Source organism: Typopeltis vanoorti, chromosome 2 (genome assembly GCF_054136105.1).
Source record: "Typopeltis vanoorti isolate ZY-2024b chromosome 2, IOZ_Tvanoo_1.0, whole genome shotgun sequence".
In the NCBI taxonomy this organism is placed as follows: Eukaryota; Metazoa; Arthropoda; class Arachnida; order Uropygi; family Thelyphonidae; genus Typopeltis; species Typopeltis vanoorti.
In genome coordinates, this window is record NC_143550.1 from 118,875,293 (window position 1) to 118,893,619 (window position 18,327).

An 18,327-nucleotide genomic window follows, 5' to 3' on the forward strand; every position below is an offset into this window, starting at 1 on the left:
GTGGAACTGTACTCCAAGAGATTGATGAGGCCAGGGACTTGGGAGTGTTGGTGGATAGGGAGATGAAGTTTAGGGGGCACATTGCGAAAGTAGCTAAATCAGCTCATCAACTCACTTGGTTGTTGAAAAATACCTTGACGAGCAGAGAAAAACAAGTTATTGTACCTCTGTACCGAGCCCTGATAAGACCTCATCTCGGTTCCTTCTTGATGGGGAGGAGGTTGAGAGGATCCAGAGGCGAGTGACTAAGATGATAGCAGGCCTATGGAATGAACCATATGAGAACATGTTGAAGATTTGTGGGTTGCAGAAACTAGTTGATAGGCAGAAAAGGGGAGACATGATTGAGACATTCAAATTGCTAAAAGGATTCTATAGGATTAATTCAGATGATATTTTTGAGATCAGGACTGGTGGTGGGAGAACTAGGGGACACCCATGGAAGCTGGGCAAGAGCGTGGTTAGCAGGGGTGTTAGAGCTGGGTTCTTTACTTTTAGAGTGGTAAATGAGTGGAATAAGCTGCCAGAGTCTGTTGTGGGTGCTATGACAGTGAGCGAGTTCAAGGCAAGGTATGATAGATACTGTGAGAATGTTGAACAGCTGCGTGAACATGATGTTTAGGGCCTCCCTCGAAGAGTCTAAGGACTCCTGGAGTAGCCCGTGGTAATAATAATAATAATAATAATAATAATAATCAATCACCTGTAACAAGGATTTTATGCACCTAATGGAAAATACTAATCAGTATTATTTTATGATTACACGCACTGTCCGTCAAGCACAAAAGGTAGATGGGTGAAACAGCCTCATCTTCTCCCTTAAGGAATGAAAGGCATTTGCAGAGTTTCACAAGCTTACACTGGCATCTCCCAGAAGCCGAAGCACTAATATCGGGAGGCCCATGCTAACGATTATTCACGCAATACCTATCTTACATCTCTTTAAACGCATTCACTGTCAGGGCAATCATAACTACATCTTACAGTCCATTCCTGTATTTCACCACGCTCCAAGCAAAGAACCTAGTCAAAAAACTCTTACAAACCCCAGAAACCTACACAATATACAAACATAATACTTCTTTCCCTATTCGTCATGTAATGAAAATTTCTTTTCTATCAATCTTTTAGGAACCGTTAAGCAACTTATATTTGTATTATATTTATATTGTTATATATTATTTATATCTTTCTTATAAGAACTGTATATCACGAAAGAAACTTAAAAGTTTCTATCACTTGTTTTCCACCTAAAAACACCACTGCATGCCAAGAAGTCAACGGAACCAGAGGGGCAAGGTGCTTCGGGCCATAAAATGAGTCACGTATTTATAGCCGGGATAAATTGGAGGGACATATTGGAAGAATATGTCCGAGCAACTGTGTCCAGGTGAAATGGTTACGAGAAAGTAACTGACGAAATTTGAAAGAGGCGTTGTGATAAAACGTCCTGTTGCAGGTTTATCTGTTAGACAAGTTGTTGACAAATGATCCGCTCCCAAATCAGCGAAAACATATTTGATCGAAGCGCAGGAAGTCAACTGGAAATGCTATCTGCAGTGAAAGACCCACCACACTCACCGAACCTGATCATAGGGCGCTACAAAAGATAATATGTAAAATCCATCATTCGTCGGCCAACACGTTGAATGCGAAGTTCTCGGCATCGACTCGAACACGAATCTGCGCAAAGCATTCAAAACCCAGGCTCACAACCAGGGGCGTGCCAGTAGTGCCTGGCACCTGTGTGCAGAACTTTAGTTGGCGCCACTATCCCCGCTCCAATAAAAAAAATCACTTTAAAAAACGTTTTTTTTTAAGTATTTCCTCCTCTTTAGCGCCGTTACTATCCTGCGCTTGTGAGCGTCACACACATTGCACATATGCCGGCGCGCCCCTGCTCACAACATGGGTTTCATCATAGGACCAAAATATGGAAACGCTACGTTACCCGAAACAACGTGCGGCTTCGCTGTCAGTGGTGCAAGGAGCCTAAACAGTGGAACGTGGAAGCCAGGAAAGTTATATTATGGAGCAAAGAATCAAGCTACGTCTCTACCCGGACAAATGTCCGGTGAACGTCTCTTACCAGAATGGGTAACCACAACTATAAAATTCAGATGTGGCGGGGTGATGGTATGATTCTGTTTTTGATAGTTTGAACTCGGACTTCTGTTTGTGATACCATGAACATTGACCTCCGAGGGGTATCTGAGCATTCTGGATAATGTCATAATTCTTACTCTATGGCGCATTGTCTTTCAGCAAGAAAATGCACCATGTCATAAGCTGCTGCTATAACTGCATGGTTTGGACACGAACATTACCACACTTTACTGGATTCCACAGAGTCCGGATCTCAACCGTATTGAAGATATGTAAGATGAAGTTGAGCGTTGGATTAGGTCAGGGAATTCTGACCCACAACAGTACAAGACCTCGTTACATGCCCAGGAGAAATGGACCAAATTCCCGTTGATCGCTATCGTACCCTTTTGGAAAGAATGCCCTGTAAGATTGCTGTAATCGTCGTAGGGAAAGGAGGTCCTACATCTTATTAAGGTAGGCATTATGAATGTTTGTTCTTTTAACTTCTTTTCACTTCTTTCCACGCAGATTATATTAAATCCAACCTACCTAATAGGGAACGTTCCATAGATCTTTCACCATATTGGTCACTAAAGTTCTTTCTTGATTTTTGATGAATTTGTAGTGGATTAGGTCAACATTCAAAAGATTTATTACAGTGGGTCGAAATTTTCAAAATAATGTTACTAACTTCAAAAATAAAATAAAATAAAATAAAATAAAAAAATCACCTAACGCCTTTTTGTTCCCGTGTAGGACGGAGAAGGCAAGGCCGTTTCAGCCCTAACTAACTTTTGGAGACTGAGTGGACAGTTCAATCTCCACTGGTATTCAATCAGAGATAGCTGGCCCAAGGCCATCACTAATTAATCGGCACTCACTGAAGAAGACGGCAAATAAATGCAGCCATCTCCTTGTCCCTTACCCTAATACAATGTTTTTAATGTTTGAGTTTACAGGACGAAAAACCCGAGTTTCCGGGATAAAAAAAACCTGTTTGCCCGTGCAAGAGATCGGCTAACTCGGGAAACGGTCGAAAAAAAAGTGCTTAGAAAATGTTCCTCCAGTCTGAGACTAGACTCGAACTGATGGCTTTCTTCGTGTGGTCAAGCGACATAGAGTGCAAAAGCCACTTCCTCTGATCTACACAGACTCTGAGTGACACTAACTTGGTAAAATTAAATTATTTCTATTGTTATTATTATTATTATTATTATTATTATTATTATTATTATTATTATTGCTGTTGTTGTTGTTGTTGTTGTTGTTGTTGTTGTTAATAATAATATGGGCAACTCCAAGGAGTCCTTAGACTCATCGAGGGAGGTCCTAAAGTCAAGAACAACTATTCAACATTCACACAGTATCTATCATACTTTGCATTGAACTCGTTCACAGTCATAGCATCCACAACAGACTCTGGCAGCTTATTCCACTCATTTACCACTAACCAAGTAAAAAACCTAGCTCTAACACACTTGCTAACCACACTCTTTCCCAGTTTCCATGGATAGCCTTAGTTCTCCCACCACCAATCCTCTTCTCAAAATTATTCTCTGAATTATCTTATAGAAACCCTTCAGTAATTTGAATGTCTCAATCATATCACCCTTTTTCTGCCTATCAACCAATTTCTGCAACCCACAAGTCTTCAACCTATTTTCATAAGTTTATTCCATAGACCTGCTATCATCTTGGTTACTCGTCTCTGGATCCTCTCCACCTCCTCCACATCAAGAAGAAATCCTGGCGGCCATATATCTGGGCACAGTAGCCTAGATGGGGTCTTTTCAAAGCTCAATACAGAAGAACAATAACTTGCTTGTATCTGCTCGTCAAAGTATTCTTCAGTAACCAAGTCATTTGATTTAGCCACTTTTGCAATGTTCCCCCCTAAACTTCAACTCCATATCCACAAACACTCCCAAATCCCTGGCCTCGTTAATCTCCTGGAGTACGATTCTGCCAATGTGGTATGCTGCTGCTAATCTTTATCCTTTCCTATATTGTTAATGAACAAATTAAATGGTTGTGGTCGAAGAACAGAACCCTGCGGCACACCACTAGTCACAGACCTATTTTTTGAGCCTATTTTCGACCGGTTCCCGAGTTAGTCGATCTATAGCACGGGCTAGCTGGTTTTTCTTCTCCCAGAAACTCACTTTTTCCGGGAACTCACATAATTTCAGACAGTAACATTTCCTGTTAAGGTTGGATATCAAAAGATGGCAGCACGAGTTTGACCGTTAATTTATTAATTCATCGGTGGCTGTTTATAATTGATGATAGACATGAGTCAGCTATCTCCGATTGCCTACCGGTAGAAATTGAACTGCCCACTTAGTCTCCATAAACTAGATGGGGTTAAAATGCCACGCCCTATAAGGGAATAAAAAGCGTTACCTGATTATTTATTATCATTTATTAGATTGTCATTTATGTAGAATATCTGTGAAGTCATCTCAAGTTGAAATTATGAAGTCATGTCAAGTGGTTTTTAATTACACCATAGTTATTTGTAAGTTGGATAAAACAGAATTATCTACAATACATAAACACCTCAAGGTGTCTGTGAGAATATATGATATCCATAGCTGTCTACTAGGACCTTCTAAATAAACGCATATCGGTATTATATAATTTATTTTTTATTTATTCTTATGGAGTTTTCTCCCTTTTTCTCCCCTGTCCCTACTGGGGCGAGTTGAGCCCCTTCATGGGGGGGGGTAAGTATTTATGGCTGTACATCCATGTGTGTTCACGGGATACATGTTTGCCTTCTTGCGGGATGAAAAACACCAGATAAACTGGCGGAAAAAAACCTACATGCCCCCGCCCAAGACCGGCTAACTTGTCTATGGCTGAGGAAGATCCTCAAATTCCTCACGTCTTCGACGGGAATCGAACCTGGGACACTCCTTACCCAGTCATATGGTTGCGAAGCGCACAGCCACTAGGTTAATCGCGGGGACGGTATTATATAGTGAAAACAGGTTTATAAAAAATAAACAAATGAATATAAAAAATAGTATAATTTCTATTCCACTAACGCCTTTTACTCCACTACAAGCAGAAGGATGCGATGTTTATTGCTATCTATCTTTTGGTAACGCAAAACAACTTCAAACGCCATCGATAGCCAATCAGAGAGAGTTGACGGGAAATTATCATTAATTATAAACGGAATCCCGTGAAGAGATTCCGTTTATAATTAATAAAGGTGAGAAGCAGTAGCGCACCTGGGGAGAGGGTCAAGTGCCCCCCCCTCCCCCAAAAAAAATTAAAAAAAAAAAACACCAGAAAATTTTCCAAAAATCTTTTCCTAACTAAAATTTATTTTTTTATTTATATTGTGTCGTGTCTTCGATTTCTATACTATTCAAGAATTAGCGGTCACATAAGGTGTAAATACCTTATAGCTCTCTCGAATTATGACCGCAAGGTGAACGAAGTAGTGCTCGGGCGGACCGAGCATTATTTCACGGATATCACGTTTTGGCGATCACTTCAGATGCTCAGTCATAGGTCGTATGCAATGTGTAGTGTGTATTCTCAAATCGTGTACTCAAATCTCCCCCCTCCCCCAAAGATTAAATCTTGATTGTTCCGCCCTCACCAATATTAAATCTTGAGTGCTCACCCCACCCCTGAGATTAAATCCTGAGTGCCCTAGTGATGACAAGGCCAACTTTTCATCTCTAACCATAACATTATGTGTTATTGTCTCAAATAGTGTTGGTTCTCCAGTTAGAAAGGATATTTCGGGTATATTGTGTGTTACAAAAGTGTATAGCTAGTTAAAAGGGAATAAATAGTAGTAAAACCTTCACCAAATGTATAGCCATGAGACCTGACAGATAACAAAGGGATGAGAGAAGAGAGAATGGACACACAATAGCGAACAATTCAATTCGAACAAGCAGAATTTTCGTCCAGTTTTTGGTTTTGGTTTGTTTTTTGTTTCGGCTGACAATAATTTCGGTTTTGGTCTTAGTTCACTGTTTTGATTGAGTGCTACATGTTTTAACTATCTTAATGATGTTTATTGATAGCGTTCTAGGTTTTCAGTGGTGTACACAAGTTAACATTCGTAGTGTTTTATCCATTTTTGTATAGCTATGAAATGGATACATTTCCAAGAAAAACGTTCAAAAATATGTACTCTTTCTCAGCACACATAAATGACTCAAAGAAAGATTGACAATGAATGTGTTGTTGGTTTGGTTTGGATACTGTTAATGCAATATTAAAGAGGTTTAGGGAGACAGGTGCCTTTCCTGACAGAAAATGAAAATCTGGGTGAAAAAGGAAAACATTACTTAATCAAGATTGTTTACCAGTTAGGAAAAGCAAAATGAATCCAAAGTTGTCTGCTTTAGACGTAAATAGAGACTTAGCAACTACTGGAATTAATCTCTTTGATATGACAGTCCGTCGAAGATTGTCAGAAGCAGGAAGGACTGCTCGCAGACCAAAACAAGAAACTATTGTTGAAGAAGGCTGTACAGTAAAAGACGATTCAGTGGGCAAAGGTGTACAAAGATTGGACTATTGAGATGTGCAATAAGATCATATTCACAGACGAGAGCCATTTCTTTATCTAAGGTTAAAGTTTTTGTCATTTGTTTGCAAATAGCCTACTAAGAAGATTTTCCCGCCCACCTTCAAAAAGCTCGTAAACACCCAGATAAAATAGATATGTTCTGGGGTTGGTTTACATGTTAAGGTTCACGATCACATGTGACTGATGATAGTATGATGAATAGTGACCAATACGTAAAATATAGGAGAAAGGAATGGACCCACAGATCCAAAAAGACAAAGAACTCATCTTCCAACAGAATCTCACTTCATGACAAACCTCAAAAAAATAAAATAAAAATAAAAAAATAAATAAATAAAAGAGTTCCTCAAACTCACAACACCCAATTGCGTCAGTGGCCATGTAACTCTTCTAATATTAACCCAATAGAAAATTTAGAAAATTTGTGGTCCATAGTGAATAAGAGACTTGATTGACTGATTTTCTCCTTTCCGACTGTAGGTGACTTTGTACGCTTTTGCCAAAAGTATTCCTGGTGAGATTTTTACAGGGTAGTACACCGTTGCTTCTCTCCCCCAATCTTATCTGTGCTCGGGGCCGGCATATGGCTGGGACGTATTCATAATCGTAATCTGTGTGTGTTCACGGGGACGAAAAACCCAGTTTACGGGTAAAAAAATCCCAACCACCATATGAGACCTACTAACTCACTTTTACTCAAAAGAGACCGGATAAAATACCTCACGTCACTGAAGGTAATCGAATTCAAGTCTTTCCGACCAAAGGGCCTCGTCGACTCACTACTGAGGCTCAAAAAGAAACTTGCAAAATTTAATTGTGATATAAAGGATAACTTAATACAGTTCATTATAAAGGTATGGTTTAGACGTGCAGAATTAAGAAATATGTGTTCTACATAGGTAGAATCTATGTCTAAGCGAATTAATGAATTTATTAGGAACATAAGAGCAGACATAAATTATTGGGTAAAGTTGGAGTTTAATTTTTGTATTTATTCAAAAAAAAATCAGCTAACACCTATTATTCCCGTTTTAGCATATCTTACTTTTGGAGACTGAGTAGGCAGATCAATCTCTACGGTTAACACTCATTTAATCGACACGCAGTGAAGAGACGGCTAACAAGTGTGGTCGCTATCCCTAACACATTATTATTGATGTCTAAAAACAGTGTGGGTTCGACATCCAATTTCGTTGAGTTTACAGGAAGAAAAAAACTGAATTTCCTAGAAAAAACCCGCTTACTAATGCTAGAGATCTATTAACTCGGCAACCGATCGAAAAAAAAGGCTTAAAAAATGTTCCTCTAGTCGGCGACTAGATTCAAACCTAAGTCTTTCTTCGTGCAGTCAAACGCCATGGAGTAAAAACTCCACTCAAGTGAGCTACACAGACTCTTTTCTCGTTGTACTTCCTTTCTTGTGAAATTTAAAATTTTTTTTAAAATGTGACTGATCAGATTACTTTGTTTGCTATTGCAGCTGAAACGAGAATGCTGGGATTGCAAGTGGTGTAACAAATTTCGACAAGAACTTACTCATCATAGAAACAATGAAGGTTACCCAAGTACCCCGAAAGATTAGAGAATCAAGGCTGAGGTAGTTTGGTAATGTCATGCAGTAAGACAAAAGTTATGTGAGAAGAAGCATGATAAAGATGAAGCCACAAGGCAAAAGACGTAATTGGAGACCTAAACACTGGACATTAGTTATTGGGTAAAGTTGAAGTATGATTTTTGTACTTATTCAAAAAAAAAAAAAAATCAGCTAACACCTATTATTCCCGTTTTAACCAGAAGTGGCGTTTGCACTCTACGGCACTTGACCGCTCGAAGAAAGGATTTGGTGGTTCAAATCTAGTCGCCGAGTAGAGAAAATTTTTCCAAGCCATTTTTCGACTGGTTCCAGAGTTAGTCGATCTCTGGCACGGGCTAGCGGGGTTTTTCTCCCGGAAACTCGGGTTTTTCGTCCTGTAAGAATTCAAGAAAATCGACCGTCTAACCCACACTATTTTCAGACATTAAAATTATTGTGTTAGGGTTAGGGACCACGAGATGGCGGCACTAGCTTGCCGCTTTCTTCACTGCACACCGATGAATCAGTGATAGCCTTGGGCCAGCTATCTCTCTGATTGGCTACCAGTGGAGATTGAACTTCCCACTCAGTCTCCAAAAGTTAGATAGAGTAAATGCCCCGCCTACTCCCCTATACGGGACCAAATAGGCGTTAGCAGATTTTTTAGTTTTTTTGATTACTTTTGGAGACTGAGTAGGCAGATCAATCTCCACGGTTATCACTCATTTAATCGACACCCAGCGAAGAGACGGCTAACAAGTGCTGTATCTCGTGGTCGAGGTCCTTTGCTCCAAGAGGGAAGCAAAAGACTTCGGACAATGGAGAAAGCAGCCCTGGAGAGAATTGAGTGGAGGAGGTTGATCCGATGCAGCGACACTACTTGAGTGGGAATGAAGTGTAAGATGAAGAAGTGACGGTTCTATACTACTTCGTTTTCTTCTTTGATATTCTTTAAATCTATTAGGTCTTCAAAATTTATCTTTAATTTTTAAAATTCCATAGCGCTCTCTCTCCTTCGACTATACATAAAAGATATACGGATTAATTTAAAGCGGGATATTCAGTTGCTTGCTGATGGTGCAAAGTTGGGTGGGTAATAGTTAAGGTGATGTAGAAAGCTTGCAGGATTATAATTATTTTATCGTTGCTGATCTTGTGCCACAACATCCACTGAGTAAGAATATTCATTGGAGAGACCCAAACTATCTAAAAGAGTATGAAAAAGCTTTATCAATCAGCAATATGATAAAGCGTTATCATACTGCTCCTTAAACCCCTTAACAGACAAAGCACTCACAGTTCACTCTGACAGCCAAGTCCACTCATTCATGACTCTCCACGCAAAAGATCTAGTCTTCATTCTTCTGCTAACCACACGTTTATTCAACTTCCAGGTTCAGACCTGGAAGTTATTATTATTATTATTACTATTATTACGGGCAACTCCAGGGAGTCATTGGACTCATCGAGGGAGGCCCCATATCATATTCATCACAACTATTTGACATTCATACAGTATCTATCATACCTCGCCTTAAACTCATTCACTGTCACAGCATCCACCACAGACTCAGGGAGCGCATTCCACTCATTCACTACTCTAAAAGTAAAGAACCCAGCTCTAACACCTTTACTAACCACACTCTTGCCCAGTTTCCATGGATGTGCCCTAGTCCTCCCACAACCAGCCCTGTTCTCAAAAATATCTTCTGAATTAATTTTATAGAAACCCTTCAGTAATTTGAATGTCTCAATCATATCTCCCCTCCTCTGCCTATCAACCAATTTTTGCAACCCACAAATCCTCAACCTGTTCTCATACCGTTCATTCCACAGACCTGCTATCATCTTGGTCACTCGCCTCTGGATCCTTTCCACCTCCTCCCCATCAAGAAGAAACCTAGGTGACCAAATCTGAGCACAGTAGTCTAGATGGGGTCTTATCAAGGCTCGATACAGAGGAACAATAACCTGCTTGTCTCTGCTTGTCATCGTATTCTTCAGCAACCAAGTGATTTGATGAGCTGTTTTGGTCACTTTTGCAATGTGTCCCCTAAATTTCAATTCCTTATCTACCAACACACCTAAATCTCGCGCCTCATCAATTTCCTGGAGCACGGTTCCACCAATGCAGTAAACTGCCGCCAATCTTTTCACCCCAAAATGCATAACCTTACATTTTGCCACATTAAACTGACATCCATTCTCCTTAGCCCAGACCTCCAATCTATCCAAATCATCCTGCAAAATTTTGACGTCATCTGCATTCACTATTGCCCTACCCAACTTCGCATCATCCGCAAACAAATGAACTGTTCCTCTCAGATCATTTCCTATATCATTTATGAACAAATTAAACAGCAGTGGTCCAAGAACAGATCCTTGTGGCACACCACTAGTCACAGGCCGTCTTGTGGACTCTACTCCTGAGTAAACCACTCTCTGATATCTCTCCGTCACCCACCCTCCTATCCATCTCACCAACCCTATGTCCATTCCCATATGCTGCAATTTACTGATTAGAATTCCATGTGGTATCCTGTCAAAGGCCTTGGCAAGGTCCAGTAGAATCACCGTAAACCCATTACCCTTATCCAGTTCAGCCGTCACTGTGTTATAATACGTGAGCAAGTTACTGAGGCATGACCTACCCTTCACAAAACCATGCTGTCCCCGATACAGTATCCCATTTTCTTCTATCCAATCTTATATTTTCCTCTTGACTATTTTCTCTAAAACCTTGACAATGATTCCTGATATGCTAATCGGTCGGTAATTTACTACAGCAGTCTTGGAACCACCTTTATGCAGTGGAACTGTTTTCCCCTCTTTCCACCCGCTCGGTACTAACCCAGACCCGAGACTCAAATTAAACAAAATGGTCAAGGGTACTGACAATTCTTGATGTAATGAAAACTTCCTTATATCTCACCATCTCATCTCATCCGATTGGTAACGGGTTGAGTCCACTAAGAAGAAAGGTTCTCCACTTATCGCGATCTTTAGCCATCTTAATCATGACTCTATAGCTGGGTAGATGTAAATGTTCTTTCATCAACTTTATCCAAGTACTTCTTGGTCTGCCTCTAGGTCTTTTTCTTCCAATATATCCATTCAAGGCTAAATATGGGAGTTTATGAGGGACCATTCTCTGAATATGACAAAATCATCTCAGTTGATGCTTAATGATTATATTATCTGGGAAGTCTAAATCTGTTCTGACTTCACCATTAGTCTTGTATTGCATCCAGTTGGTGTTATTAATTTTTCTGAGGAATTTCATTTCAAATGATTGAAGTTTATTGATTGGTTGTTGAGTTAATCTCCAGGCTTCTGAAGCATAAGTAGCCGTTGGGATAATAATTGTTTTCAGAAGAAAAAAAAATCAGCTAACGCCTTTTTATTCCCGTATACGGGAGTAGGCGAGGCCATTTAGCCCTATCTAACTTTTGGAGACTGAGTGGGCAGTTCAATCTCCACTGGTACCCAATCAGAGACAGATGGCCCAAGGCTATCACTAATTAAGCGGTACGCAGTGAAGAGGGACGGCTCAAATGTGCCGCCATCTCGTGGTCCCTAACCCTAACACTATATATTTAATGTCTGAAATAATGTGGGTTCTACGGTCGATTTTCTTGAATTTACAGGACGAAAAACCCGAGTTTCCGGGAGGAAAAACCCGCTTGTCCCTGCCAGCGATCGACTAACTCGGGAACCGGTCGAAAAAAGGCTTAGAAAAATTTCCTCTAGACGCCGACTAGACTCGAAACCAAGACTTCCTTCGTGCGGCCAAGCGCGGTGGTCGGCAAACGCCACATCCACTGAGCTTTTAATGAGCTACACAGGCTTTTAATAATTGTTTTATATAATTTTATTTTTAGACTCGTTGGGATTTTTTTATTTTTCCATATTTTGTTTAGTTTATTCATGTTGGTCCAACCTAGGTTTAGCCTGCGTTTTACTGTTTCCATATTGTTGAGGTTACTAGATACAAAACTGCCAAGATAAACATATTTATTACCTTCCTTATAACTAATTGTTAATGCGTTTTTCAATAACCAAATAATCTTATGGGATACTTTAGCAATATGTCTTCTAAACGTTATCAATGTATCACAACCGATAAATCTCTATTTCACCTATTTCCTGGTACAATTCCATCAAAGTGGTAGACAGCTTGAAATCAGTTTATCCCAAAATGAATAACTTGACATTTCTCCACAGTAAACTGCCACCCATGATCTTTTCTCACACTGACGGTCTATTTAAATAGTCCTGCGAAAATCTCCACATCGCCTTGATTAACTTCAGTATCTCCCAATAACTGCCCGAACCTCCCCCGCTACTTGAAGTTATAGAACATTCCAGGTTTGATAATGACATAAAAAGGTGTACAGATAACAGGAAGAAGTATTTCATCATAGCAGTTGAATACAGGTGGTATGAGAAGGCAACGTGAACTCGGTTACTTCGAGGGAGGTGTCATCCTTGACTGTCACATTGGTGGCATGTCCATTCGTGCCATTGCCGCTCAACTGGAGTGGCAATACTTGAAGTTATAGAACATTCCAGGTTTGATAATGACATAAAAAGGTGTACAGATAACAGGAAGAAGTATTTCATCATAGCAGTTGAATACAGGCGGTATGAGAAGGCAACGTGAACTCGGTTACTTCGAGGGAGGTGTCATCCTTGACTGTCACATTGGTGGCATGTCCATTCGTGCCATTGCCGCTCAACTGGAGTGGCAAAATCAATGGTTGCCGATGTGATCAACAAATGAAGACGTTCTGGCATCACTAATGCAGGAAAACACACAGGGCAGCCGCATACAATGTCTGACAAGCACTGGCGCTCTGGAACTCCGTGATGAGTTCCAAAGCTCCAGAAACACCATGGTAAGCAATAATACTTATGAAAAGAATTCCATTCACTGGGTTTCTCGTCTGGTCTGTGTAATGAGTGTGTGAATTGAAAAATTGACCAATGGAAAACTGTATGCTGGAGCAATGAATCAAGGTTCATTCACCTGTTTACAGTCTGATAGCTGGGCGTGGGTGTGGAGGCAGCCTGGTGAACGCTCGTTACCACAATGTGTTGTATTCACAGTAAAGTTTGGTGGTGGAGGAGTAATGGTGTGAGTTTTCTTCAGCTAGTTTTGAGTGGGACCATTAGTCGTTGTCCATGGTTCCATGATGGCAACTCGGTTCCTAGATATTCATTCTGGATAATCTAACCTGGTACTGCCAACATTGTGGGGTTTTTATGGAATCGACCCATGTTACTATTAAGACGACAGTGCCCCATGACCCAAAGCTGCAGCTGTTATGTAATGCTATGAATAGGGGCGTTAAATGCCAGTCCTAGCCTGTGCAAAGTTTTGACCTCAAACCCATCGAACATTTTTGGGATGATTTGAATTGGCGATTGAGCAGCACGTTGTCGATCTGTCGTTGAACACTCAGAGCTGTTTAGATGGAGTAATGGAAACAAATTTCACCTGATGTATACTGCACATCAGTAGAAAGGGTACAGGAAGTAATCAAAGCCAAAGGTGGATATACCCGATATTAGGGTTAGCCTGCTGGTATCAATTGTAAATTGCTAAAGTGGTCAGACAATTATTGGTAGATAGTGTATTACTCTATCTAATTTCGCATCATTAGCAAATAACTGAATATTTCCTTTCAGGTTATTTCCTACACCATTTATATACAAATTAAACAGTAGTGGTTCCAACACTGAACATAGTGGCACATCACTGATCACCTGCTGTTGCCTAAATTCTGCTCCTCAGATACCACTTTTCGATATCTGGTCAGAAGCCATCCCTCTTATTAACATAACCGGTTTCGAATCTATCCCCATTTGTTCTAATTTACATAACAGAGGTTCATGTGGTATTCTATCAAATACTTTTGCAAAATCCAGCAGAATAATCGTGTAGCCATATACAATCAGCGGTTACTTTATTATAAAAAGTTAGTAAATTACTAAGGTCAGAAGCATTTCCAGTTCTTTTATACATTCTTACAAAACACATGCTGATATCTCATCTAATTCCTACAGCTGTATTCCCACCCTCTGTCCAAAAAGAAACCGAACTTTTCGAAAATATAAGAAAGTAGCCACCTGTTGTGGCGGCACGTGTGTTAGTGTTTCGTGTCGTGTATTATCGATGATGAATTGTGAATTTGATTGATATGTTTTTAGTCATTTATATATATGCTTATTCATTAGTAATAGTAGTTAGTTGCTTGCTACCATAAATAGTCACTTTATTTTCCATAGTGCTTATCCAGGTAAGTCATTTAAAATTACAAGGGCGATACGCTAGGTCTACAGCCGCTAGAATCGCCTTTGTTTGTTTCTTATAGTGACATTTTATTGCTGGTAGACACCTAAGAGTGTCTACGGGATTTTCTAGTGGACCCTCAAAAGTCCACAGGATTATCTTTACCTGCTCGGGACACCTGAGAAAACTCTACTCTTTCTCCATCTGTATCTTAACACAATTTAAATTATTGAATTGGCAAAACTTCTGAATGAGAGCAAATTCGAGGAAGTATACATGGAATTCCTCAGACTAGGAAAGCTGCTGAGTGATAATTGGCCGGGAAAAGTGAAATTGTATGACACGTTTCCCCCCGAATGAGCCTCAGACGTTGCCGCTGAAGATCATTTAGAATCGGTGCCTTCTACTCCTTCAGACTTTGTAGAAGTGCGCGCACCCAAAAAGCGAAGAACAACAGATGAACCGACCATGACAATACTGAAATGGAACAGGATTCTCAGAGTTCGGACGCGCTATTTCTCCCAAAGAAAAGGTGCCTTCGATCATCCTTAGAGAAAAGCATAAGAGGGCAGCTTTAAGATCCACAATGCCCAATCTGCATATTGGCTTCATTAAGGCCAAAAACATGGATGAAGGCATAAAGATCCAGCCAGCAACAATGACAGACTATAGAAGGTTGACCAAAGAACTGGACGACAGAGGCATCCAGTATCATACCTTTGCACTCAGCTCCGAAAAAAACTAAAAAGTAGTCCTTCGTGGTGTCTGTGAAGACATTGACACAGCAGAAATAGCTGTTGACCTAAATTCTCAGGATCTGCCTCCAGTCAAGGTCTGCAGAATGTACAAAGCAGACAAGACTCCCATGCCATTAGTCCATGTTGAGATTCATAAAATATACAAGGATATCTACAACTTAAAAACAGTCTGTGGTCTCATCGTCACACCGGAACCACTCCGTAAAAGATCATCTTCTGGGCAGGTGCCAGAAGTTTGGCCATGCCCAGAATCTATGCATAGCGGAATATAGAAGTTTAAAATGTGGAGACAGCCACCCAACCAATACCTGCACAAAGCCGAGGACAACCTCGGCCAAATGTGCCAACTGCAGTGGCCTGTGAGCTACAAAAGATGTACTCAGCACCCAAAGAACAGAGATGGAGGCAATCAATCAACCCTCCTCCTACAGTACAAGAACACCAGAGGCCCAGACATCAAAACCAGAGACTCAGCGACCACAGTCGGAGATCTCCAATAATAGAGACACCCAAAAGCAAACAAGAAGTTATGCCGATGTGACCTGTAGAATTAGACCAACTCCAGAACAAAATCAACCAACAGCACCTAAAAACCTAATAGCTTTATTACAGCCTCACTAGAAAACATGCTACAAAATTTCAGCCTATCAAACCCTACTGAAACCTCCACTAAAAGATTTCTTCGTGAAACGCAGGTCATCCTCACAGTTCTCATAAATGAATAGTAACAAACTCATTCCAGCATCTCTTCAGATAATTGCTTGGAACGCAAATGGCCTCAAAAACAAAATTCCGGAACTCCGAGACTTCACATATAGGTATCATCCAGATGTTATTTTAATCAGTGAAACTCATTTAAGACCCTCGGACAATCCTACAATAAGGGGCTATCACCTATACAGAAATGACAGACTACTCTACAGAGGAGGCGGCGGCACTGCCATCTTCATTAAAAACTACATTAAGCACCACTCTGTGAGCAATCCTTCAACCACTAACCTTGAGATCATAGGCGTGCAAGTAGTCACCAGCTCCACTGGCAAACTGAAAATGTACTCAGTTTACTACCCTCCCCAAAAATCTCTACTTCACTCTGATCTAAATGCCATCTTATGCACCAGAGAGCCCACCATTATTGCCGGGGATCTGAATTCCAAGCATCCTGCGTGGAATTGTACAACCACAAACAAGAATGGTTGGATCCTTTACAATTACTTAGGATCAAGCAACGCTGTTGTGGCAGGCCCCACCGAACCAACTCATCTCAGTACATTCGGCACTGCTGACATCCTAGATATAGCTATCCTTCAGGATATTAAACTTCAGTACAGCGTCATATCTCTGGATGAACTATCATCCGATCACAATCCAATTCTACTACAGCTGGGAAATCAAGAATATCTGTGTCCTCCTCACTCCTACATTGCATGAGAAAGACTGTCATCAGCACTCAAGGTTTATGTTGGACCTGTTCCTCACATACGCCCAAAAGAAGAAGTAGAAACTGCAGTTACAAATCTCACACAACAAATTAATACTGCTATACAGGTAGGTTCCTCCTACAAATCTGCCCACAAGCCAGATCGTTTGCCTGACGACATCATGAACTTCATCAGAGACAAAAACAGAGCTAGGAAAAGATTTCGTAACATGGGTGCACCAGAAGATAAAATAAATCTAAACAGAATAATTAGGGCAGTAAAAAATGCACCCAAAGCCCATACAGACCAAGTATGGGATGAAAAGTTATCCTCCATTTCACCTACTGATCACTCCATCTGGGGCCAACTGAAAAATATCAAAAACAAAGACAGATCCCTACCCCCAATATTCTCTGACCAGGGCCTTGCTCACACAGATGTAGACAAAGCAGAAGTTATAGCATACAACTTAGAGAAGCAATGCAGGCCTTTGTATGGAAATCTTCACTTTGACCACATATATAAGATTCACAACAAGGTCAGACACTCACTCAAACTTCCTATCACCAGCACTGTCCATATTGCACCAACATCACCTGCTGAGATATAAGACATTATGAAAAAATTAAAGAACAAAAAAGCTCCTGGGTCAGACGGCATTACTAATCGGATGATTAAACTTCTGCCTCGAAAAGCAGTAGCGCACCTGACCAGTATAATAAATGCAATTTTAAGATTTCACTATTTTCCTTCCACTTGGAAACTGGCTGACTTAATTCCTATACATAAGCCAGGCAAAGACCCACACCTACCGCAAAATAATCGTCCAATCAGTCTCATCTCAAATCTGGGTAAGGTTGCAAAGAAGGTCACCCTCTCATTACTCCAAACTTTAGTAAATGACTAAACATCCTCCCTAAAGAACAGTTTGGTTTTCGACAACACCATACTACTACCCAGGAAATCCACAGAATTGTCGAATACATCACTACCAGCTACAACTGGCGCCAGTGCACAGGCGCTGTTTTCCTAGACTTATCCAAAGCATTTGACAAAACCTGGCATTTTGGACTCCTGCACAAACTTATCTCAGCCGGAACCTCACTAAAAATGGTTCATTTAATCCATTCATATCTTCTGAATAGATCAATGCAAGTAAAAATCAACGGTTCTACATCCTCCCAGCGCCACATCTTTGCTGGAGTGCTGCAGGGATCTCTACTGGCTCCATTGCTGTTCTCTATATACATGTCAGACACCCCACACAATCCGATGACTTCCATTTTGGCCCTGTATGCGGACGATACGGCAATACTAACCAGATCTCTCAGACCCCACTTCGTTACCAGAAAGCTTCAAGAAAACATTCTAAAGCTGGAGGGTTGGTTCGCTAAGTGGAGATTGGAAGTCAACCCGCAGAAAAGCTCAGCCGTTCTTTTCTCAAAAAGGCCAATGTCTCCTGCAGGAGATGTGTTACTATTCAATACTAAAATTCCCTGGCAGACAGAATCAAATTAGCTGGGTGTAATTCTCGACAAAAAGCTATCTTTCAATCAGCACACTAAGTCTGCGTGCACAAAAGCATTAAAGCCATAGCTCAGATCTATCCGCTAATTAATAGAAATAGC